Genomic DNA, 24,830 nt, shown 5'->3' with positions numbered 1-24,830 from the left:
ACTCAAGTTTCGAGCAACAACACTCGTACATGAAAAATTGATTCGTCATCCAAGAAGTACGTCATGTGCATACTTTCGATGTACCCATCTACATGTAAAATGAGTCCATCAAAAACGTGATTGCAATCACGTTTTTCATGTACTCCTGCTCGAAATTTAAGTAAAACCTTAAGGAGATAAGTTGAAAATATGAGTTGAAAAAATAGTTTTATTACTTTATTATTTTTTAAAATTTTTACTTTTTTACTCCAAAGATGGTGAATCATCCCCCATGGTTGACATCATGATCTTGAATGCTATTGGTTCTTATAAAGTTTATTTTGGTTGTACATATTTCTTAGGAGGCACATTTTAGACCTCAAAATTCCCCTAATGAATTTTGGATTACAGGGGATGGAGATTGCATGGAATATTAACTCGGGTCTCCAAATCAATCTAACCGTAAAGCAAAATAATTACTCAACCAACAAAATTGTAGAGTAGGGTGTTAGAACACTCAATTTTCCATTGCTTTAATCTCTCCCATGTTGGCACTGTAAAGAAACTAAAACACTAGGCAAATTAATGAAATTAAAATACTAAGTAAATTAATGATATCTTTGTGCACATACGACACTTAAAACAAAGAGTTGCAACGAGGAAAGCAAATACAAATGCAAGGAAAAACATCATGTTTACCAAAAAAATGAACATGATATATGTTGGTTTACCAAAAAAATGAACATGATAGATGTTGGTACATAAGTCAAACTTCTTAGTTTAGTTGTTCCACTTGAAGCTATTTTAAAAAACTTTTTAGATCCTACATTACCAACCATAGAATGAATAACTTCCTTAGCATTTCTTTGCAAGTTAAGATTATACATGTTTTAAATTAATACATTTGAAACTAACCTTCACATTTGAGATATGTAATTCTCACCTTCATATGTTTGTATTTCTTTCATTGTCTCGTGTAGCAGCTCTATCAAGCTCATTAGCAAATGTTTTTTTCCTTCTAGAACCTTGTGTTGGGGGAGGAAATTGTGCAGAGCTAGATGATGTATATGAGCGCTTATGAGTGACCATCCTCTCTAAGAAATATCTTTCACGCCCAAGTGTATATCCAAATCCATCTTGCACTTGTTGGAAAGATGGAGCAGCTGGATGGTCCAACCCCAAAGTGGTTGATGTCAATGTTGTTTTGAATTCACTTGCAACATCTTCCATGTGTTTTTCTAAGAAGTGGAGATGTGACTCATCACCAGGTAACTGCATAAGTGACTCAAAAATATGCCAAATATTTTGTGAGATCTTTTCTTGTTTGTGACTTGGATCAACATTAATTGAAGAATCCATGGAATAATTAATATTATTATTTACCTACAAAACAAAAAACAAATAGTCATAACAACAGTAAAAGAGTGATGAAAAACATAATTAACATTATCATTTACCTACAAAACAAAAAAATAAATAGTCATAACAACAGTAAAAGAGTGATAAAAAACATAAAATTCGCCAAGTTATGAAATTATTACCATGACATCAACATAAGAATCCATGGAAGCACTAACATTATCATTTACCTACAAAGCAAAAAAAACAAATAGTGAGAACAATAGTAAAAGAGTGATAGCAAATATGAAATTTGCGGAGTTATGAAATTATTACCATGACATCAACCTCCAAGTTATCCACACTTTCAAAGTTATCATTTTCAGGTATCTGTGAACAAAACATTGTATCGTATTAGATCACAATGACTCTTATTTATTATTATTGATCTACTTATTCAATAAAAAATACTCAAATCACCTGGTTTTGGGTTGTTGCATTGATCCTTGCTTCTAGTTTTTCTTGTTCCAACCTTATTTTTTCCCTCATCATGCTAACCTTGATGACACGTTTGCAAAGGTATCCATTTTTTGCCCAACTACAATCACACATAGCAAAACTTGAACTTGAATGGCATACCATATATGATTTATTGATACCATGTTGGATTTGCACCCATGTTATTGAAGAATTTGAGTGGTGCAGTGTCACATTACAATATAGAATAGATTGTGCCATTAGCCATGAATGAGCTTCTATTTTCTCCACCGTATAGTTTCTATGAAAACCATTTTCCTTTGCACATTGATGCCACCAATAAAAAATGTGGACCATTGAACACAACTAATGCACCAACCAATCCACTTGACGATGTGAAGTTGCTCGTATTGACTTCAAAAGAACTTGTTTCAAATGTGAATGGTAGGACTCAATAGCTCCATTTGTTTCTTTTTCAACATGCTTTAAGTGACGACAACATTTTTCCCACATTTATGATTAACATAAAAGAAAGTATGTGAACAGTGAATACAAATATACCAAAAATATGAAAAATAAAGCTACATAAATCAAACTATTATGTCCAACCATCACGCTCGAAAGTACTCAACAAATGTGGTTTCCTCTTGGAAGTCATTTAGAAATTTGTTGGTCTTCTCAAGTGCAGAATTTGCATTTTTCTAACAATGCATAATGTCACCTAGACGCTTAAACATAGCAGGTCTTGTAGTATCATCTTTCACTTTCTTTACAAGATTTTTTAACGATGCTCTTCTAACATGCCAAATGCATAAGTAGACTTCATATTGAAATATCGCCCTATTTCACATAAATGTCATACAATGTTAAATATATATATATAGTTCAAATAAAAAATGATATGTGCCATTGGAAAAGTCAATGAGTTTTATACTTCAAATACTAGATAGGTATCAAATGCCAATAACGTATCATGTTGATTATCATATTCATCTATAATTTTCTTTTCTCCTATTTTTATTCACATATTAACATCTTGAAAATAGCCTGAAATTTGAATTTCAAAGTTAAATATCAATGGAAACCACATCCTCTAAAGGGACAGAAATTCGTGGATATTTAACTTTGAAACTCGAAAATCTTTAAAATTTGTCAACCTACATCTTTTTTAATATTCACTATAATATGTTTAATGCACCAAAACACTGGAATTTCTCATCTAAAAACTCAAGCTTAGCATTGTGATGGTCCTCATCTAGAATTACATGAGTGTTTCTAAATTTGCAGGTCACTTTATTCTAATTGTTGGGGGGCACATTTGAATTAGAGAAGCTAAAAGTTAACAATTTAAATGGTTTTTACATGTTCATCTAAATTTACTAACAGGTGAAAATGTGATTGTAGATTATATTAGAAATATTTTCATTTGATGTGCTCTATTCTCCTCACAGCCATCTATTCATTATTATTCTTAAGTTTTAAAAATACCATGGTAAGGAGGTGAACAGAGCTACAACCCCACAAAAATCTTTCAAAGAGAAAACCTTGCTACCTTTGAGATAAGTGTGGTAGAAACTACAAAACACACGCGCAACAACCCTACTATTAGTCTAGTTTCCAATTTAATAGACTATGAAAAAATATTTTAATATCCAAATCTACTTTAAATAATAAACTCTAAATCAAACACTTCATGATGACAAATAAAAAATTCTAAATTAAAACTTTAATCCATTTAAATATATATATACATACTATCCAAAACTAATTAATTACTCATCTATTATTCTGTAAAAATGGTACCAATACCAATAGAATAAACCAAATATCAAATAACATTTCTAATGACTTATCACCAAAAAACTCTTTGCCGCATCAAGAAGTGATCTAACTCACTTTGACCACGAAAACAAACCCAAATAGCAAGAATATATTAAAATGGTAACAGTAACATACTTCCATATCTCACTCAAGAATAATAATCTTTCCTTTTAAGAAAAACTATAATAAAATAGCATATAAAATCAGGCTTCTATTCAGAGAGATATATTAAATTACCATATAAAATAAAATTTCTGCTCTAGATATCACAGTTTCATTTCACATATCTAAAATTCTAGTGGGTTCATATTTACAAGTAAACAAAAAGCATATATCCGTTTAATGGTTTCCACCGCGGTAAGACAAAAAAAAAAAAATTGTTTCTACATAATAGTTGTATCATCTGAGATTTTCTATGAAAAAATTGAAATACAATAATTTTAAGAAATTCTATGTTAGTGTCATCATAGATCTGGGCTACGCTACAATGAAAACATAACCCTTTAGGTGCCCGAAGGGATAACTAAACAGTTATGTTTTTGTTGTAGGACGGTGTTAAAATTCTTCAATTTGTTTTGGTCAAACACATGATAAATATGCTATATAATTTAAGATTTATAATTAAAAGTTTAATTGTATTATTTTATGGAAAAAAATTTGTTTTAAATTATGGATTTTTTTGTTGTTGTATATCACAAATTTCATTCATTGTACACTGCGACAAAAATAAAAACAAAAAAAACAAAAACTTCATTGAGGGCACTTGTTTTTATGGAAATTTTACTGAAAAAATAAACATTCCAACTATTTGACTTTTTGTGGAAACTCCACAGAAGGCACTAGGATGCAAAAGAGGAAAAATACAATAATATATTGGCAGAAAAGATTTAAATACCTTAATTATGTGTGGTAAGAATGATGGTCGATGACCATTGGAGCTCTACTACAATAAAATAGTCTAGCATAATCCTTAGCATTTTCGTTCAATGCATTTATGTGGAAACATCTTAGCAAACATCTTAGCAATAAACCTGAGATTTGGAGATTTGTCTTTTTTTCCTTAAGTAAAAAAACAAATAGTTGGAGTGTTTATTTTTCATTGAAATTTCTATAAAAACAAATCTTTATTTAAGTATATTACAATTTTGTTATATTTTAAACCAATCATGTCATTTGTTAGCTCACAATTGCACATAGGAAAAATGTGAATTTTAACAACAACAAAAAAATCAAACTATAATAATTTCCTTTAAAGAAAAATAAACTAAATAAAAATTACTTCAAATAAATTTGAAATCGTAATTCTTTTTTACACTCTACAAATATTTTTTCAATCAAAATTTCTCCCAACCTTAAAAAAGTCATATCCCATTTTCTAGATGTCAAAAAAAAATGAGTAACTAAAATCTTACATATTTGGAAAATATATTTTTAGTATAATTTACATTTTCAAATATTAGTAGCTTTCATTTTCAAAATTGATCTTAAAATTGACCCCAATCGGGGTGAAGAAAAGGACACGACGCGGAGAAATGATGGCAAGCAGGACGTGGCAGCTCAAGCCAACTCCTGAGTTAATCATCCACAGGTATGCAGAAATGATGGCAAGCAGGACGTGGAAGCTCAAGCCACCTCCTGAGTTAATCATCCACAGGTATGCAGAGCCGGCATGCAGAGGTGGTCGAAAACCGAGGTGTGGAGGAGAAGGAGTAATGGCGAGAACAGGGGAGAATGATGGAATAGTAGGGGCGATGGAGCGTAGGATAGGCAACGGAAAATATTTAAAAGCTGGCGAAACCAAAGCAGAAATTACCCAGAGGATTAGAAAAGTGGTGAGGGCAGAGAATAACAGTCAAAGAAAACCGGGTATTCGACTCAGGAGAGGGCAGGAGACAATGGCGGAGAGAAGAAGGAGGGTAGGAGGAAATATAGATGAGAAAGGGAGCCAAATGGGACAGGATAAGGACAAGCAGGGAGCTCAGAAGGATAAAGAGCAAGCTAGGCAAAGAACTGAGGTGCGAGGAAATCCGCAGGAAGTTGAAAAACATTTGCCATCCAAAGGAAGAGCGGAGAGGGTGAACAATCAGGAGAGGGAACAGTCGGAAGAGGAAGAAGGGAGAAAGAGGGAGAAATGGAAGCAGGCAGGGAAGATCAGAGGGGAAAGGCGACGGTCGAGGACGGGCAAGGCAGCCGGAGCTGTAATAGAGGAAGACCCTCTCGTAGAGGCAAAGGTAGAGGTCGCAGAGGCCGGGGAAGAAGCTGGCAAGAAGATGCTTATGAAGCCGAGATGCAACATACAAACCGCCAGAAACGAGGAAGGAGAACGACAGAGCAGATGGCTCAGGACGCGGAAAAGGCGTATAATGAAGGGACGAATGAGGATATTAGGAAAATTATTCAGGAGCTGGAGAACAATGTGTTGCATGAACCCTCTGACCCTGAAATGGAGGACTGGAGCACTCTTTTACCTGACCCAGGAAACACTAGGGGTCGGTTATCTCTGTACAAACAAGCCCTGCATGTTTATTGGGTAGTGAAAAGGTTAATAGCAAAAGCAATGGAACAGGTAGCAGAAGAGATGATTGAAATAGCTCAAGGAATCCCCAACCTAAGAAGGGAGATGAAAAATCTTCATGTCACTATCCAGATGCAGGATACCAGGTTAGAGGAAATTCAAACTATGCTGAGAAAGATAACTAATGGACAGCGCAAGGAGGAGGTCAAGACGGAAGCCATGGTAGATTGAGTTTTCTGTTCAGTCTTCTTTTTAATCCTTCAGTCAATCGCTAGGAGAACCAGTTTTTTGATAATGTTCCTGAATTGTTATAATGTTGTATGTAGGTAGAATCATAATGTTGTATGTTGGTAGAATCATAAGGTTGTTCGTAGTTAAAACAAGATACATTTTGTAGACTCGGTGGTGTATGTTCACATGCTTTGAATTGTCATTCTCAGACTGATGGGGATCAACAGACCCGGTTTCCCTTCGAGGCGGGTTGAGATCACCTGTTGCTTGTACATATTTTTACGCATATAATAGAATAGATCCTTTTGTAGCTTACAAAAAAAAAATAAAAAAATTGATCTTAAAATTGGTATTTGAAATTGGATTAACTAAAAAATCTAAAAATAGAGGTAAGGTAAAATTAAGAAGTTATAAATCAACATGATAAAATGAGAAATAAAAACTAATTAACGGAATATATATATATATATATAGATATATAAAGCAATCAACTCAATATGTTCGAAAACATGGATAAAAGAAATAATAGTTAAGAAAAAAGGATCCTAATGTTACAATCAAAGACTAGGATAAAATTAAGGCATTCAAATCCTTCTGCTAATATATTACTGTATTTTGCCTTGTGTGTCATTTTTCCTCTTTTGCATCCTAGTGCCTTCTATGGAATTTCCACAAAAAGGCAAATAGTTGGAATGTTTATTTTTTAGTAAAATTTCCATAAATTTTTTTGTTGTTGTACATAATAATCTTAAACACTTGATTCAAGATTGCCCCACTAGTTGGGCGAGGAAAAGGGCAAGACATCACTACAAGGTTAGATCAGGTTCAAGGGAATTCTCCACATTTATTATATCCACAAGACGGGTCGCTGTCTTAGAGAATAATGTTTTAGCAATGGGCGGGTGATGAAGGGCACGACAATCTATTCACTGAGGGCACTTAATTTTAGGGAAATTTCACTAAGAAATAAACACTTGAGCGATTTGTTTTTTTTAGTGGAAAGTTCACTTAGGGCACTCGGGTGCAAAAGAGGAAAATGACACAATAAGAAAAATATTGTAATATATTGGCAGAAAGATTTGAATGTCGTTTAAAGGTGTTTGTGTTCACTACAAAAACATGGAAATTCTTTAGAGGAAAGCATAGCCAGAAAGGAGTTGCTTGTAGGGGACGTATCTCCTTGACTTCAATCGGTTTCTAGTTTCCTTCAACCAAATTTGACATTGGTTAGACGGGACTGTAGTTTGTGATTGGCTCTGCTCCCTTTTGTAAATCGATGATGGTAATTAGGAGATGAATGAAATATTTCACCACTTTCTGCTACTTTGTTTTACTAGGCTTGATATTATGAGATCCGGAGGAGATAGCACTGCCTATTGTGTTACAACAAACCTTGCAGGTTTATTTCGAACACCATCTTGTAACACTAATTACATATTTCTTCAGGAATGGAAAATTTAGAGGGGAAAATTAATGTTTTTAATTCGTTCAAGATGGAGCTGAAGGTTGTAAGAGAAGGGACATACTACAAACATTAATTTAAATCATCAATTCAAAGTCCAACAACACCTACCCAGCTCAGAAGTTTTAAAAAATTCAGTCACGGAATCCGGATGGTTTATAAACAGAGACGGTAAGGGAGATGGAGGGACCCAGTGAGCCACGTAGACAGGTTTGGGAAACATGAAATGAGATAAGCTCGGTGGTTGTTAGCTGTTGATTTGACAGGACTATTTTGGACAAGTTAATTTGATATTTGTACTCTCTCTCTCTCTCTTGAACTATTGAAGAATAATAAGAATATTTGATCAAAGGGTTTCCTCACATTGGGGTTTCTCCTTGGCATCTGTCACCTCTTGTGTCCTCTTATCTTAGCTTGTCTTCTACACATGGTTTTATGTTCTATCTGCATTTACTGTCAATGTGTTTAAGTTAATCTAATTGCTACTAGATATAATTGGAAATTGTCTTTGGACTCATAAGGAACAATGAAGTAAATTGTACTAACGCATAGAACATACCATTGTTATATAAAATTAATACATCTCCTTAAAGGGGACTTGCACATTAACCTTAGCCAAAACATTACGTATTTTAACATCTAACTCAATCTCATCATTCTTGGGTTTTGGCTTTGGTTTACTTTGAGGTAGCCCTCGAGGATTGTTCTTCCCTTGAGATGGATTTGTAGAGCTAGAGCTTGCTTGGGCTTGCTCATTATTCATTCTAGAGTATTGAATACCTTTAAATATTCCACTATTGTCAACAACCAACACAAGTTTGGCTTGGTTAGCATCAATTTGGGTTTGGATAGGATTTGGGTGGAAGTATCCCTAACTAAGATGTTGAAAGGATGAGTCTCATTTACTACATTCAGATGCTTAGGATTTTCCTCCTCTTCCTCTTGCTCATAAGGATTATCCTCTTAAGGATCGTCAAAAGGTGAATATGATGTGACCCTCCTTATTCAACCAAGTTGGTTGGGGAAAGAGTGCTTGGGACATTTTCTTGCATGATACAATCTCCATCAGCAACATTTCTAGGGAGAGATTTGTCCTTGTTGAATTGGTTCTTAGGAGGAAAATTGGACCTAGACCCTCACTCTCTTTCAATCACCACCATCCTACTCGTGAAAGTCTTTTGACCCTGAATGATTTCAATGATTAACTTATCAAACTTTTGAGCAAAGGCTTGTATGAAGGGGTCACCTTGAGAACTAGGCTTAGGCTTTGACTCAACCTTGACCTTAGGATAGTTGAACATGTCAATTTGAGCAACATTGAGATTTTGTTCAACCTCAGTTGTAATCTTTTTTACATCATCTAAGTTTGTGGGGTTCTTATCTTTGACAACATAAGTCAAATATTCATGACAACCCTTGCCAAACTTATCAAATCGGATACCACCAAAGGGTTTGAAACTATCAAGGACCTATCTAAGGAGGCTATTAAGCCTTAGAGAAAATTCCTTCACAGTTTACTTAATGGTTTTCACTGCAGCTAGGAACTTATTAAGGCATAGACCTCCATCTAACTCAATTTCCAACATCCTTTTGATTGCCTCATGGAATGCATCCCAATTAATGATGCTTCCTTAGGGCAATCTAAAATGCTAGTCCCTAGCATCCTCATCAAACAAAAGGGAAAAAAGCATCCTGACAATGTGAAATTTCCATGATTGCAATAAACTGGAAACTATTATTTTAATTGATGCAGTTTATTTTTCTTTTGTTATTTAATAACGAAAAATAACAAATAGCTCACTACTGCAATCTTCACAATTAAAGATAAATGATGCGAAAATAAATTAGGAACTGAGAAATAAATGCACGCACATAAAAACAACACCAAATTTTGCACTAACGTCTCTGGAAAAATTTCGAAGGGAAAATCGGTGCAGCAGATGAGGATTTATATTTTCTTATCTTCAACAAATTAGAGAGTAGAATGATATGCTTGCCAAACATTAGCCAAGCTCTGGAAAATTTTCTCCACCACTCCAAATGGAAGATCGACCTGGAAACCCTTTGTTTCCTTTGCAAAATCAAACTCGACCTCCTCGAATAAATGTGCACAAAAAACATTGTTGCGGGAAATACGCTCTAGCTGGAAACTAAGATTTTGTTGATCCTGCACTCTATTAGTGATCCTTCATTCACACTAGGCAACTCGCTCTGTCCTTTGGAATTGATTCCCGAAAACTAAAAATACGATCTGCTGCCCAGATCTGCACACTAGAGAACCCACACTCACTTGTACAACCTTCCTAGAGAAGAAATTGACCTTCCCTCTAACTTTGGAAATATGTGGAAATCTCCCTTGGAATTCTCTCTCCAATTTCTGTTGAAACCCTTTCACTAATGCTCTGCGAGCTCAAAGTCTTACCCCATTGAATATTGCACACTGGGAAATTCGCACTACCCTTCTCTCTTGCTCATTCGGTGTGTCTTCTCTAAGCCATATCAACTTGCTCTTACAATTATCTTGTTGGAACACCAATGACCAATATCTAATCGTGATCAATGGCTCAAATCATCTTAGACTTCGTCAAATCACTTTTGAGAAGTCTCTAGAGAAAAATTTGATTTCCTCAATTAATACCCTTTAATTAACCAATTTTCCTAAGTTAGACTTAGGAAATTTTAATTGTATGATTAATTAATTTAATTAACGTGTTTAAGAGTCATATATCGTGAAACAATTTATGGGTATTAGAGATATCATGTTCCTTAGCCTCTTAGACACTTCAGAGACTAGAACACATGTCTGATGCTACTCCAAAATTCCATCTCAAAAACTAACACTCCCTCTTAGCAAGGAAGGTGTTCTCTCTCTCTATAAATCCTTTGTAACTGGATTGATCACGTTGTTGGTGTCTGACATCTGTGATATACCTACATCTCACTGTCCACAATGCAACTGCACATACTCAAATTCATCTGCCACCAACTTGTAGCTAAAACAATCTCTGATCTCACACTGTTGATGTCTCTGCGCTATTGTTGTTATGTTGCCACTGCATCTACATTGTTGTTATCATTGCAACTGTGTATTGATATCCTCAGACCTTAAAGCTCTAAGATTCCATAGGGATTCCCCCTCTGAATTTATTCTCCCTATGAGTGTCAATCTACCAATGGAAAATCACTTTGGCTGTAACTACATCTGCACACTACAACTAAGCAATTTGCATTGCGTGTGCCACTGAAACTAGTTCTGCAACTATCTCTCAAGTACTGACTACAACTAGCTCTGCTACTGTCTATCTAACTGCATCCTGCTGACACTGATCTCCTGCTACTATGATATTGTGGGTCCATATACAAAGGTAGTCATTCTGCTGCAACAATTGGAGTTGATCTAACTGATCTCTTCGCTACATTTGTTGAGGTTATAGCTTGGAAGGTACTCCAAACCCTAGGCTAAAGATTTTCAGAGGAATGGGCCTCACAAATATGGTTTGTAGGCTTAGAACCCAAGCATGGGTTTTTGTACCCAAAGGTGTGGGGCCAAAACCATCAGGAGAATTGGACACTTGGCACTTGGAGAATGTAGGGCATCCTTAAAAGAGCAAGGAATCATTCAAAGCACCAAGAGATGCCTTGTAGAAATGGAAAAAATATTTTTTATTTATGTGTGGGCAAATGTGGCACAAGATGAAGGGTAATCTTGACTTAAAGAAGACCCAAGGATGGGCTAGTCATTGCCACATGAACTCATTTAAATATGAATGAGGAGAGACCTCATTCTCACCATCCTAAGAGAAACTCGTCTAAGGTGAAGGAGCTCTGAAATTTAGCTATAGACTCTAGGTGTCTACTTGAAGTTTAAGAGGAGTTTCTTTGATGTTTCTTTCATGGTTGGGCTAGGACAAGTTAAGGAAGAAGGTTGTGTAGAAATTCCTTGTAGATTCAAATTGCTTGTGTGATTTGCTAAAACAAAAGACTTGAATCTACTCTATTCATCATCAAAAAAAAAAAAAATGATCAAGAAATCATGGAGCATACAAGAGAAAGAATTCAATCAACAGATTACAAAATGATTTCCTAGGAAATCCACAGCCAAAAACCCCTGCTATATGTATATTGCATTATTCAGAAAATATGAGAAGATTACAATGCTTTGCTTAAGCCCAAGCAACCTCTACACTATCTCTATCTGTCTCATAGCTTCCTAGACAAGCCTAAGCCAATACTTAAACCAATTTTATTCTTACCCAAGTCCTCATTTCCTTGTGTTGTTTCCTTGGGAATTAACCCCTATTAATTATGGAAATTCCTTAATTGGAATTGCACAATCCTCATAGGCCTTCTTGTGACTGCATGCACCACCTGTACAATTTGGATGATTATACAACTAATAGTACACTGCCCTTGAACTCCAATCTCAATTGGGTAACTCTTAGACCTGATTAGGTATCGCCACATAGGACCCTTTGAACTCGCAAAAGTATAGTAATTTCTAGTCAATCTGGGCCGTTCATTAGATGATCTGACGGTATTATGCCCTATGTATGTATTGTATTTGAAGATAGATGTGTATTTCTGTGATGAGACTGTGATATTACAGCGGATTTGCTGTAATTTTGCTGGATGGAAGGACTGGCTGACGTAGCCCAAACTGGGTGAACCACATGATATTTCTGCAACCATTGCTCCCTAACATAGATCTGACATGCATGAGTGATTTAAGAGTGAATCATCAGTTAACTTGTTGAACACATGAAGCAGCACCCCATTGCCTGAACTCCTACTAGTTCCTTCAGTAGTTCGAACTAGTTTAACTGACTTTAACTCAGTTAGACTGAATTAATTAATTACAACTAAAAATAAACTCAACCACGGCTCCTACAAAGTAGGAGACGCTCTACATGACTCTAGTTAGACCCTCAGCTCGAATTAACTAAGCCAACTAGGTCAACTTAACCTAGTTAACTCGTACAAGTTGCCTTGTGATGTGGAATTACAATTTTATTCCTATTTTAATTCAAGGGAAAATTAAATCAGGATTTTTCTTGTGGAATTTTCAACACTCCCTCTCAACAAGAAAGGGATTATTAGATACCCCAATCCTACCTCTATGGAACTTGAATTTGCCTCTTGATAGTGCCTTAGTCAATATGTTTGCATCATATTCCTCTATAGGAATGTACTCCAGCAACATGATTCTCCTCTACACACAATCTCGTAGATGGTGATATCGAATGTCGATACACTTAGATCGATCATGAAAAACTGGATTCTCAAAGAGTTTGATACAAATCTTATTGTCACAGTAAATCACTGTAGGATCCATCTACTGACCAAATAACCTAACAAGGATCTTCCTCATTTAGATATCCTCACAAGTTGCTTGACTGGAAGCCATATACTCTACTTCTGCTGAAATGAGTGTAATTGATCTCTGCTTCTTGTTGTACCAAGAAACTGTTGTTGACCCAATACTCAAGATTCCCCATGATGTGCTCTTCATGTCTGATGGACTCCCTACCCAATCTACATCTGTGAAGCCTTGAAGCTTCACTCCCTTTGTCTGTTTGTACCGAAGACCAAACTAAGTGGTGCCTCTGAGGTATCTCAACACATGTTTAGTTGCCTTCCAATACAGTTTGATTTGCTTAACCATTTCTTAAATAAGTTAGTTAACTGCAAAAAAACATGTTTGGTCGTGTGTTCACCAAATACATAAGTGAACCCAAAAGCTTCCTGTAAATAGTAGCCTTCACTACTTCACCTAAAGTAGCATATTCCTTCCTCCAATTCCTTGCTATAGGAGTCTCCATGAGTTTGTTGCTCCCCATGTGGAACTTCTTCAGTATCTCATTGGCATACTTGCCCTGAGAGACAAACAATTCCCATCTCCTTGCCATAATTCCATGTAGAGGAAATAATGCATGAGCCCCAGGTCCATCTCGAATTCTCTTGTAAGATCCTCTTTGCAATATTTGACCAGCCTCTCATCACCTGTTAGAATTAAAACATCAACATATAATACTATAATCAATAATTTACCTTCAACCACAATATGGTAAAGGTTTGCATCTGCTTCACTTTTGGTGAAGCCCAACCTGGCGAAATAATTGTCGATCATGGTGTACCAAGCATGGGGTTCTTGTTTCAATACATACAACGCTCACTTGAGTCCACACACATGTGATTCTCTGTTGAAGGTCTCAATTCCTTCTAGTTGCTCTATGGACACCTCTTCTTCAATCACTATTTGAGGAAGGATGTCTTCACATCCATCTAATGTACCTTCCATCCCATATGTGCTAAAAGTGATAGAATAGATCTTATTGAAGAGTATCTTGCTACTGGAGCAAAGGTATCCTCGTAACCAATTCCCTCCACCTGAGAGAACCCCTTGGCCACAAATTTGGCCATATGTTTCTCGACACTCCCATATACTGCTTGCTTCAACTTGTAGATCCACCTGGAACCTACCACTGATTTGTCCTCCAACCTTGGGACAACTTCCCAAACATTGTTCCTAATAATGGAGTCATATTGCTCTACCATGGCATCGACCCATACTGGTTGTTGCACTGCTTCCTCGAATGAGGATGGTTGAGTCTCTACACTCTCTCTCATCAAAGCCATGTAGCGAGTGTACTGATCTGGTGACCTCCTCTACCTACGTTGTGATGTGGGTGCTCCCACATTCTCTCTAGCATCAACCATCAATATGTCAACTTCTCTGGTGTGCTTCCTTCCATCTCTACATGTCTTTGCATGTGTGGGTTCTTCTACTCTCGGCTCCTCTACATGTGGCTGCTCCACATCATCCTAAGGTTCTTCCTTTGGAGTCAAAATATCCCCATCTGCATGTAGATGAAGCTCCCACTCAAGGGAACATCTCATGGCCTTCTCTTCATCAAACTTCACATCTCTACGAACAGCTGTCATCCTGTGAGATGGCAGGTGTTACACAGATTCTACGATTACATACAGAAGTATCTTCCCTAGGCCTGGTGGACTGACCTAGAACAACAACAAAAATAAGGAGACTAATGTTTTCCTTAAAGTAGATAGATAACAGGATGAAAACTACCTAGAATCTGTCATATGCTTTGCTCCTTCCTTGGCTTATATGCTCCAATCCTAGCTCTGATCACTATAATTAGAACCTACACAACCAAACAACACAAGCCAACAATCTACAGAATCCATGTAGCATCATCCAATCACTTTATTCAATAGATCAACATGGTATTGAAATACACGAAACCATAACATCAATAGATCAACATGGTATTGAAATACACGAAACCATAACATCATATATAGGAAAACAAAGAAAATGGAGTGAGTTACAACTTAAAATAAGTGTTGATCTTGAAGAAGAGCTCCTCCAAGTTGACTTGTCCTTTCCTTGTCACAAAGTGCACCTCTAATCACCCTAATGCATAGGAAAATATCTCTCACATCAATAGCATAAGGATAGAATCACTCTCCAAAATCCAACCCCTTGCCTATGGATGGAAGTAAATATATAGGTGAAGGAGGTAGTTCATGAATTCTTATTCTTTTACCAATCTAGGCTTGAGATCAACTCTTGATAGGAGGATGAGCTCAAGGGGCAAGGGATGAAACTCCAAGGTAGAATAAGATAGGGTTCGAGATTTTTATCTAAGGTAAATAGTTACAACAGATCCTAGAAGTTTCTGGAAGAGGAAGCTTCAAGATTCTTTTTTGTTTTCCCGGATTTCTAAAATCAGTGCACTCGCAACACTGAGCAACTTGTTGGTGATCAATGCAAGTGTAGAGTAGGGCAACCTGGTAGTCAACGCTGGCCAATGAGGGGTCACGGTGCATTGGTCCTTAGAATGACTGAAATAAGGTACTTTCAGGCAAAACTCAAGGATTAGAAAGAGTCATGCTTAGGGCTTTGTGTAGGGAGGATGACAAAGTGTTCAAAGGATGTGAATGATCATGTTTGAAGGCTTATTGACTAGATGTGACAAAATGGCCTATAACAGTAGGTACACCCAATAGTTGTGAGGTGTATTAGTGTACCCCACAAATATGCCCAACTCAATTGTTAGCTCTATATTTTTCCTTGCATCCGTGGTAACATGACTGTAAATTGATGAACCAAAGATCCTGAAGTGTGACACATTTGGTTTCCTCCCTAAAAAAGCTTCTTCTAGTGTACTCATCCCGAGAATTTGATGAGAACTCTTGTTCTGCACATATACAATTGTGTTGCATGCTTCATCCCACAAGTGCAACGATAGCCCATGATCATGTAACATCGTCCATGCAACTCCCACAATACTTATGTTCTTCCTATCAACCACCCCATTATGTTTTGGGTTATGGGGTGCTATCAACTCTCATTGAATGCCTTTTGATGCACAGAAGTGCTTGAATTCGTTCGACACATATTGTCCACCATTATCTCTCCTAAGAGCCTTCACTTTCCTACCAACGCCTTTCTCAACAAGTTCTTTAAATTCACAAAATTTAGAGAACATCTGATTTTTCTTTTGCATGAAGAAAATCCAACACTTACTTGAGAAATCATCTACAAATATTACATAATACCTATGCTTGGTCGTGGAGGCTGTCGAGAACGGTACACACACATTTGAGTGAACTCTTTCAAGGATCACTTACACTCAATTGTCCTTATCATGAAAGGTGGATTTGGTGTACCTCCCTAATGTACACCCTTTGCATGTATCTTGCTGCTCTAGTGCACCCTTGGGAAGTCCTGTAGAAATATGTTGCATGATTTTCAAGGCTCTATTGTGCAAGTGGCTCAATCTTCTATGCCATAATTCACAGATATTTCGGCTCTGCACCTTCTCTACTTTTGTGCTCAATTCTACACAATCTTCTACATGTAATTTTTAGAGGTTCTTCACCCGAACCCCTATCCGCTTCACTTATCCTGTGGCTATGTGATGAAGGAAATCCTTTCCTTTGCTAAATATCACATTGTAGCCATGGTCTTCCAAAATAGCAACTGAAACGAAATTCTTCTTCAAACCCAGAACATACATGACATGTTTTAATGTGAGAGGAGAACCAGACTCCCTCTGAAAAGTAACAGTACCAATGTCAGTCATGCTATACCTCCCATCATATCCCATCTCGATGTGCATCTGGAGGTCCTTCTCCTCCAAGTCGTTGAAAAATTCTTTATTTTCGGTCATATGGAATGAGGCTCCATTATCCAGATACCACACACTACCCATCATCGATGTCACCATGCATGCAATGAGAGTGAAATCCAACTCAAATTGTGGAGTTAGAGTTTCACCTACTGCTCCTCCTGAGGCCTTCTTGTCGGCTTTCTTGTGTGGACATTTTGTGGCATAGTGTCCCAACTCATGACAATGAAAACATTTAATCTTTGACAAGTCCTTCTTCTTTCCACCTTGACTGCAATCCCCTTTGGATTTGGATTTCTTCCCTTTCCTTTTCTTTGCCTTTCCAACAAAGGAACAATTCTCCTCATCATCATGCTTGGATGAGGTTCCATCTCTGGTGCTCTTCCTTACCTCTTCTTGCACCAAGTCATACCACAAACACTCCCACTTTAGTAGATGCTCCCTCCAATTACCGAATCCTAGTAGTTGTGCCAGCTCTTGGGAAGGCCTAGAAGTGTTAAGTTGACCAGATCATCTTCAACAACTGTAATACTAACACTCCCAAGCTCATCTTGACATTCGGTGAACTTGCTCAAGTACTATGGTATTGTGTTGCCCTTCTCCATCTTAATCTTCTGAAACTTGTCCTTCAGTGCCAACTTCCTGTGGTTGTTTTTGTTCTAAAACAAGTCTATCAAGACTTGCCACATTGCATATGGTGTATCATTCCCATGGAGGTTCGAGACAATATGATCTCAAACTCCTTTTAGTATGATCCTTCTCTCCTTTGCAACACATTTCTTCCACTCTGCCAGATCTTGAGCATCAGTTGTTGGAGGCTTAGGAATATCATTGTCTATGAATTCCTTCAGCCTATTATCTTCCAACACTGCCTCAGTCTTGTCCTTCTAAGCAATGTAATTTGAACTTCCATCAAAGGGCATATTCGAGTCTCAATCCGTAGAATGATATCTTGCTAGCTCTAAAGGATGACCCTACAAATTCGATTTCACCCGCAAAGACAAACTCGTATTCTTTTCTTCTAGTGTGATTTCTGCTCTAATACCATGTAGAAATTCCTTGTAGATTCAAACTGCTTATGTGATTTGTTAAAACAAAAGCCTTGAATCTACACTACTCATCAGCGGAAACTATTAATTGATCGATAATCACGAAGCATACAAGAAAAAGAATCCAATCAACAAATTACACAATGATTTCCCGAAGAAAGCCATAGCTAAAAACCCTTGCTATCTGTATATTGCATTAGTCAGAAAATATGAGAAGATTACAATGCTTTGCTCAAGCCTGAGCAACCTCTACATTATCTCTATCTGTCTCACAGCTTCCTATACAAGCCTAGGCCAATACTTAACCAATTTTCTGATTGCCAAAGTCTCTATTTCCTTGCGTTGTTTCCTTGGGAATTAGCCCCTATTAATTAGGGAAATTCCTCAGTTGGAATTGCGCAATCCTCATAGGCCTTCCTCCGATTGCATGCACCACCTGTATAATTTGGATGATTATACAACTGATAGTACACTTCCATTGAACTCCAATCTCAACTAGGTAACTCTGAGATCTGACATGCATGAGTTATTTATGAGTGAATCATCAATTAATTGGTTGAACACATAAAGCAACAGCCCATTGCCTGACCTCCTATTAGTTCCTCCAGCGGTTGGAACTAGCTTAACTGAATTTAACTCTGTTAAACTAAATTAATTAATTAAAACTCAAAATAAACTCAACCAGGGCTCCTATAAAGTAGGAGACGCTCTACATGACTCTAGTTAGACCCTTGACTCAAATTAACTGAGCCAACTAAGTCAAATTAAGTTAGTTAAATCCTACAAGTTGTCTTATGATGTGGAATTACAATTTTATTCCTAATTTAATTCAATTGAAAATTAAATTAGGATTTTTCTTGTTGCATTTTCAATAGGCTAATGGACTAATTTTGAGTAGGATTGTGCATATTTTGGAGTGATTTCTCTCTGATGAAAATCCCGTAGACTTTGAGCATTTTTGGGAAGGAGGTCGAGCTCCTGAAGCTTGTATTTTGAGGGTAGTTAGGCTCAACAAAGAGTCAGAACATTGGTCGAGTTATCACAAAAGGCATCAAGGGTAAGAGGCTTGTAGAAGAGGGACAAGAAGGTTCTGGGAGGCAGATTGAGGCAAGATTGGAGGGTTGTAGCAGCTGCTACAACAACCCTAACCAGGGGCGAAATTGGAAACCCTAGTGCATTCACAGATTCAGAATTAATGGGCAGATTATGAAATCCCAGGTATGATCATTCTCCTTCCATGATAGATGTTTGGTTCTTAGTGGATGGGTAGTCCTAGTTTAGGACAAAAGTAGGACAGTCAAAAGAATAATTTGTAGGACGACTGTAGTGACATGTTCCATGCCCTAAGTACAAACACTTAGGAAGGACTCTAAGGGTTATTAGAAGTGGCAAAAAGGAGAAGCTTAAGATTGATCTTTGAAGGACGAAAGAAGGAGGTCAAGGGAGTTGTTTGACAAGTGCTAGATTGCATGTTAGAGAAGGAAATATACAACATAAGTGGACAACCCTCTGTGCCCTAAGTTTGTCTTCATCAGGCAACACAAAAAGACAGTAGTGGGAAGAAGTCCCTAAGAGTTGTGTCCTTTAAGGACTAAGGAGCAACTAGTGGATAAGAAATCCCAAAGGTGTTGACTTCTTGAAGGACAAAGAAGCAACAAGTGGGAAAATGTGAACTCCTTAGATGTCTATGCATTTATAGACAAATGGTCAGCTAGAGAGTATATTGGAGCCTTGTTCAGTGACCTAAAGGAGTTGGTTCATTGATAGAGGCAGATTGGTGTTGCTACAGATTGGGAGCCAAAGGACCAGGTAGGTGTGTTAAGGGTACGATCGAGAGGAGTTGAGAGAGAGCTCTACATCAGCCAGACAGTCAGTGTATCTTGTTAGGGAAATTTGGTTGTCATAGTTGTTGACACCAAGTCCTAGTTGCAGTCTTGTATCAATGGATGTATGAGGGCCATTATCCCTAGTACGGGAGCCTTAAACTGTTGTACTACAATTTGTTAATATAACAAATTTGGGCATTTAAAATTTGTAAAAAATTGCCTATATTTGTGCACATGTTGATTTACTACTATTTATTGTTCCATTGTGCAAAGTAGTTTGTTGTCATATTTGGATTGGTAGCATCATTGATTGTAAGATTCTAACCTAGACTCTAGTATCATGGAAAATCAACATGGTATCAGAGCTACTTTGAAGGGATAGTGAATCAGAGTGTGCACAACAAAGCAACTCAAAGGGAGTTAAGATCATTTAGACATGGAACAGAGGGTTCAATTGAAGACATAAAGATGTAGTCTTGACTGACATGGCAACAATATTGGTTGGGAGTTCTGTTGGATTAGTGGTGAGCCTGGTGAACAGCAATTTGTTGTAGGGCAAGTTGTTGATCATTAACTTACTTTAACTTGCCATGAGTCATTGGAATAACTTGAGGATTGTTTTGGCATGGATGAGATTGGTATAATCAAGATTGCTTCATGTGATGAACAACATATTGGCATGCTAGTTTCTTATTGGATAATGATGTTGAAATTCCAAGATTGGAGGGATGTGCACGAGTTGTGTTTGATCTAGGAGAACGAATGCTTCAATAATAAGTTGCAGTGATGATGACCCGTGTTCAACTACAGCTCAGACTGACCTTGTAGGACACAAGATCAGTACAAGGTTGAGCCAGTCGAGATCATGTAGACTCAAAGGGAGTCTAGCTTCAGAAGGAGTAACACTAAGGAAGTGTTGAGGTATTTTGGTTCAGGTAAGATGAGGCAGAGGCACTATCGATATTGCACGGTTCATTCTACAGATTATGTTATAGTGGTGGATGCTAGGTGGTCTAGTGTCGTCAATGATGTTGATGGACACTTCCTAATGTTGGAAGTACCTCCCTCACTAAGAGGGAGTGTTGAGATTTGTACCTTGGGAGGTACTCCAAACCCTAGGCTAGAGGGTTTTGGAGGAATGGGCCTCACAAATATGGTTTGTGCACTTAGAACCCAAGCTTGGGTTTTTGTACCCAAGAGTGTGGGGCCAAAACCATGAGGAGATTTGGACACTTGGCACTTGGAGAATGTAGGGCATCCTTAAAGGAGCAAGGGGTCATTCAAAGCACCAAGAGATGCCTTATAGAAATGGAGAAATTAATTTTTTATATATGTGTGGGCAAATCTGGCATAAGATGAAGGGTCATCTTGACTTAAAGAAGGCCCAAGGATGGGCTAGTCGTTTCCACATAAAGTCATATAAATATGAATGAGGGGAGACCTTATTCTTACCATCCTAAGAGCAACTCGTCTAAGGTGAAGGAGCTTTGAAATCTGGACCCAACCTCTAGGTGTCTACCTGAAGTTGAAGAGGAGTTTCTTTGATGGTTCTTTCATGGTTGGGCTAGGCCGAGTTGAGGAAGAAGGTTGGTGGATAAATTCTGAGCAATATTGTGCATGTTTTGGAGTGATTTATCTCTTATGAACAAGCTTCAGACTCTAAGCATTCTGGGGAAAGAGGCCGAGATTCTGAAGCTTGGATTTGGACGGCCATTAGGCTCAACAAAGAGCTATATCATGGGTTGAGTTATCGTAGAAGGAAGTGAGGGTAAGAGGCTTGTAGAAGAGGGCCAAGAGAAGGTTTTGGGAGGAAAATTGAGGAAAGATTGGAGGGCTATAGCAATTTCTACAACAAACCTAACCAGAGCCGAAATTGCATACCCCAATGCATACATAGATTCAAAATTAGTGGGCAGAATATGATATCCCAGGTATGATGATTCTATTTCCATGATAGATGTTTGGTTTCTAGTGGATGGGCAGTCCTAATTTAGGACAGAAGCGGGACAATCAAAGGAATAGTTTGTAGGAGGGTTGTAGTGACATGTTCCATGCCCTAGGTACAATCACTTAAGAAAGAATTTAAGGGTTGTTAAGAGTGGCAGAAAGGAGAAGCTCAGGACTGATCTTTGAGGGAGGAAAGAAGGAGACCAAGGGAGTTGTTTGACAAGCCTTGGATTGTGTATTGTAGAAGGACATCTACAACAGAAGTGGGAAGCCCTTTGTGCCCTAAGTTTGTCTTCATTAGGCAGCATAGGAAGACAATAGTGGGAAGAAGTTCCTAATAGTTTTGTCCTTGAAGGACTAAGGAGAATCTAGTGGGAAAAAAGTTCTAAAGGTGTTGACTTCTTGAAGGACAAAGAAGCAGTAAGTGGGCATATGTGAAGTCTCGAGATGTTGATGCATTGATGGACGAATGGTCAGCTAGAGGGCATATCGGAGTCTTGTTCAGTGACCTAAAGGAGTTGGTTCATTAATATAGGTAGGTTGGTGTTGCTGTAGATCGGGAGCCAAAGGACTGAGAAAGTGTGTTTAGGGTACGTTCGAGAGGAGTTGATAGAGCATGCTACATCAACCAGACAATCAATGTATCTTGTTTAGGTAGTTTGGTTGTCATAGTTGTTGACACCAAGTCCCAGTTGCAGTCTTGTATCAGTGGATTTATGGGGGCCATTATCCCTGGTACAAGAGCCCTAGACTGTTGTATTAAAGTTTGTTAATATAATAAAGTTGGGCAGTAAAAATTTGTAAAAGGTTATCTATATTTGTGCACGTGTTGATTTAGTGCTATTTATTGTTCTGTTGTGCAAAGTAGTTTGTTGTGATACGTGGATTGGTAACATAAATGATTGTAACATTCTAACTTAGATGTTGGGTCCCTATAATACTAGTGATTACCCCATTAATATTGTAGTTGCACCCCTTATGAATATTGTTGTGCCCCTATTATCCCCATACTGTTATTACTGTGCCCCATAGAATCCCTCTATTGTTATTTTTGTGGCTTTATATTATTATTGTTAGGTCGGCTGGGTTATATTGTGACTCCTTAGACTCCTATATATAGAAAGGAGGTTTTGTCATTTGTATCATCCAAGAATTGTTCATTTATGTAATGTAAAGGAGGTTTCCCCCTCGAAGAGGCTAAATTCTAAGGCGTTGATCTATCTTTTCTATCTTTTCTTGAGCTGGTTTCATAACATTTGGTATCAGAGCTTTGGATTCTAGGGTTTTGCCGCTCCAAACAGGTCATCGTGGCATTTTTGCTATAACTTTTCTTCTGCGACGTTTCAGAAGTTGCAAAAAAAACCCATTTGAGAAGAAATCGCGTTGAACCTCGGGTCCGAATTTCAAAGCTTTTCGCGCTATATTTGCAGAGATATGATCTGAGGAAGTTGGTCTTTTTGCATACTCCTGAATTACATTCCAAACAGGTGACCTGGGGAAAATCGTAATAACTTTCTCTCTAGGGATCGGATTGAAATTTTGTAAGAAGTTATAGAAAGAGGACGGACTTTAGTTTCTTGTATGCATTTTTCAGATCCAAAGGTCAAAACAGTGACTCGTGGCACGTCGTACAAGTTCGCTCTACTGAACTAGTCTATAATCAAGTCACCGTGGGAGATTTCGCATAACTCTACCTTGGAGAATCCAATTTGGGTCAGACTTGTGGCATTGGAAAGAGGACACAGAGGGCTACTGCAAGTCACAAATTCAGAACTAGATGATTGGAAAGTACAGAGATACATCAGAAGCAATATCAAGCTCCTACAAAGTGAAAAAAGGTGTGTAGATTTTCTTAAATTTTTGCTTAAGCTTGGTTTGAAAATTTATTTTGAAGGAATTCAAAGGGCATAATAGAGCATTATTATCGGTAACGGATGCCCCGAGGAAAGAATAAATGAAGAAGAGGAAGAAATGCTACATGATATATCAAAATTACAAGAACAAGTGCAACAAATGTCACGCTCACAAAAGCTAACAGAAGCTAAGATAAATGGCGTGGAATCTAAGATAAAGGGCATGGAAGCTAAGATGGATGATCTGAAGATAGATTTGAAGATAGATTTGAAGGCAGATTTGAAGACAAATTTGAAGAGAGACATGGCAGATTTGAAGACAGATTTGACAAATTTTCTACAAGAAATACTTACTAATGATGAAAAGGTTGTAAAGGAAACTCATGATGCGAACAAAATAAATGTTAATCATGATTTCGTAGACTCTAATGTGGGATCAAAGACCCACCATATTCCAAAAATCGATATGAGGAAGTTTGATGGCAAGGATCCCGCAACATGGATATTACAGATGGAGCAATTCTTCGATCTCAATAATGTGCAAAACACACAAAAGGTACGTATTGCAACTTTATATTTGGAACCAAATCAGTTTGTGTGGTATCAATGACTTTGCTCTCGTAAACAAATTATCACTTGGGCAATTTTTATGGAAGAATTGACAGCACATTATGAGGATACAAAAAGCAACACTTTTTTTAGCCAATTGATAAGTCTCAAACAAAGGGGTTCAATAATGGAGCACATTGAGGAGTTCCAAAAATTGAACATAAAGGTAAAAAAATTCCAGAGGAGCATAGGATTGATGTGTTCATAGCGTCTTTAAAGGATAATATCCAACATGATGTTCGCCTTTGGGAACCTGATTCATTAGAGAAGGCATTCAGGTTAGAAAGAAAAATGGAAAGCAAAATTATGGCAACCAGGAAGCATACCACTCACAACTATAAAGATGGAAGTGTTGTTGCCCCTAGTCTTCCACAACCTATAAGGTTGACACCACGACAATTGGAAGAAAAAAGAGCAAAAGGGCTTTGTTACAGTTGTGATAGCAAATACACTAAAGGTCATAAGTGTGCTGAGAAGAAATTATTCTACATAGATTGCGAAGAGGAAGAAGAAAAGGAGCAAGAAAGGTCAAAAGAAGAGGATATACTCCAAGAACAAAGCCTAGATA

The sequence above is a fragment of the Pinus tabuliformis genome, chromosome 9, assembly GCF_031772625.1.
Source record: "Pinus tabuliformis cultivar Carrire ecotype Pingquan chromosome 9, CPIR1, whole genome shotgun sequence".
Classification (NCBI taxonomy): Eukaryota; Viridiplantae; Streptophyta; class Pinopsida; order Pinales; family Pinaceae; genus Pinus; species Pinus tabuliformis.
The sequence above is the reverse complement of the archived record's forward strand: the minus strand, read 5'-3'. Positions refer to the sequence as shown.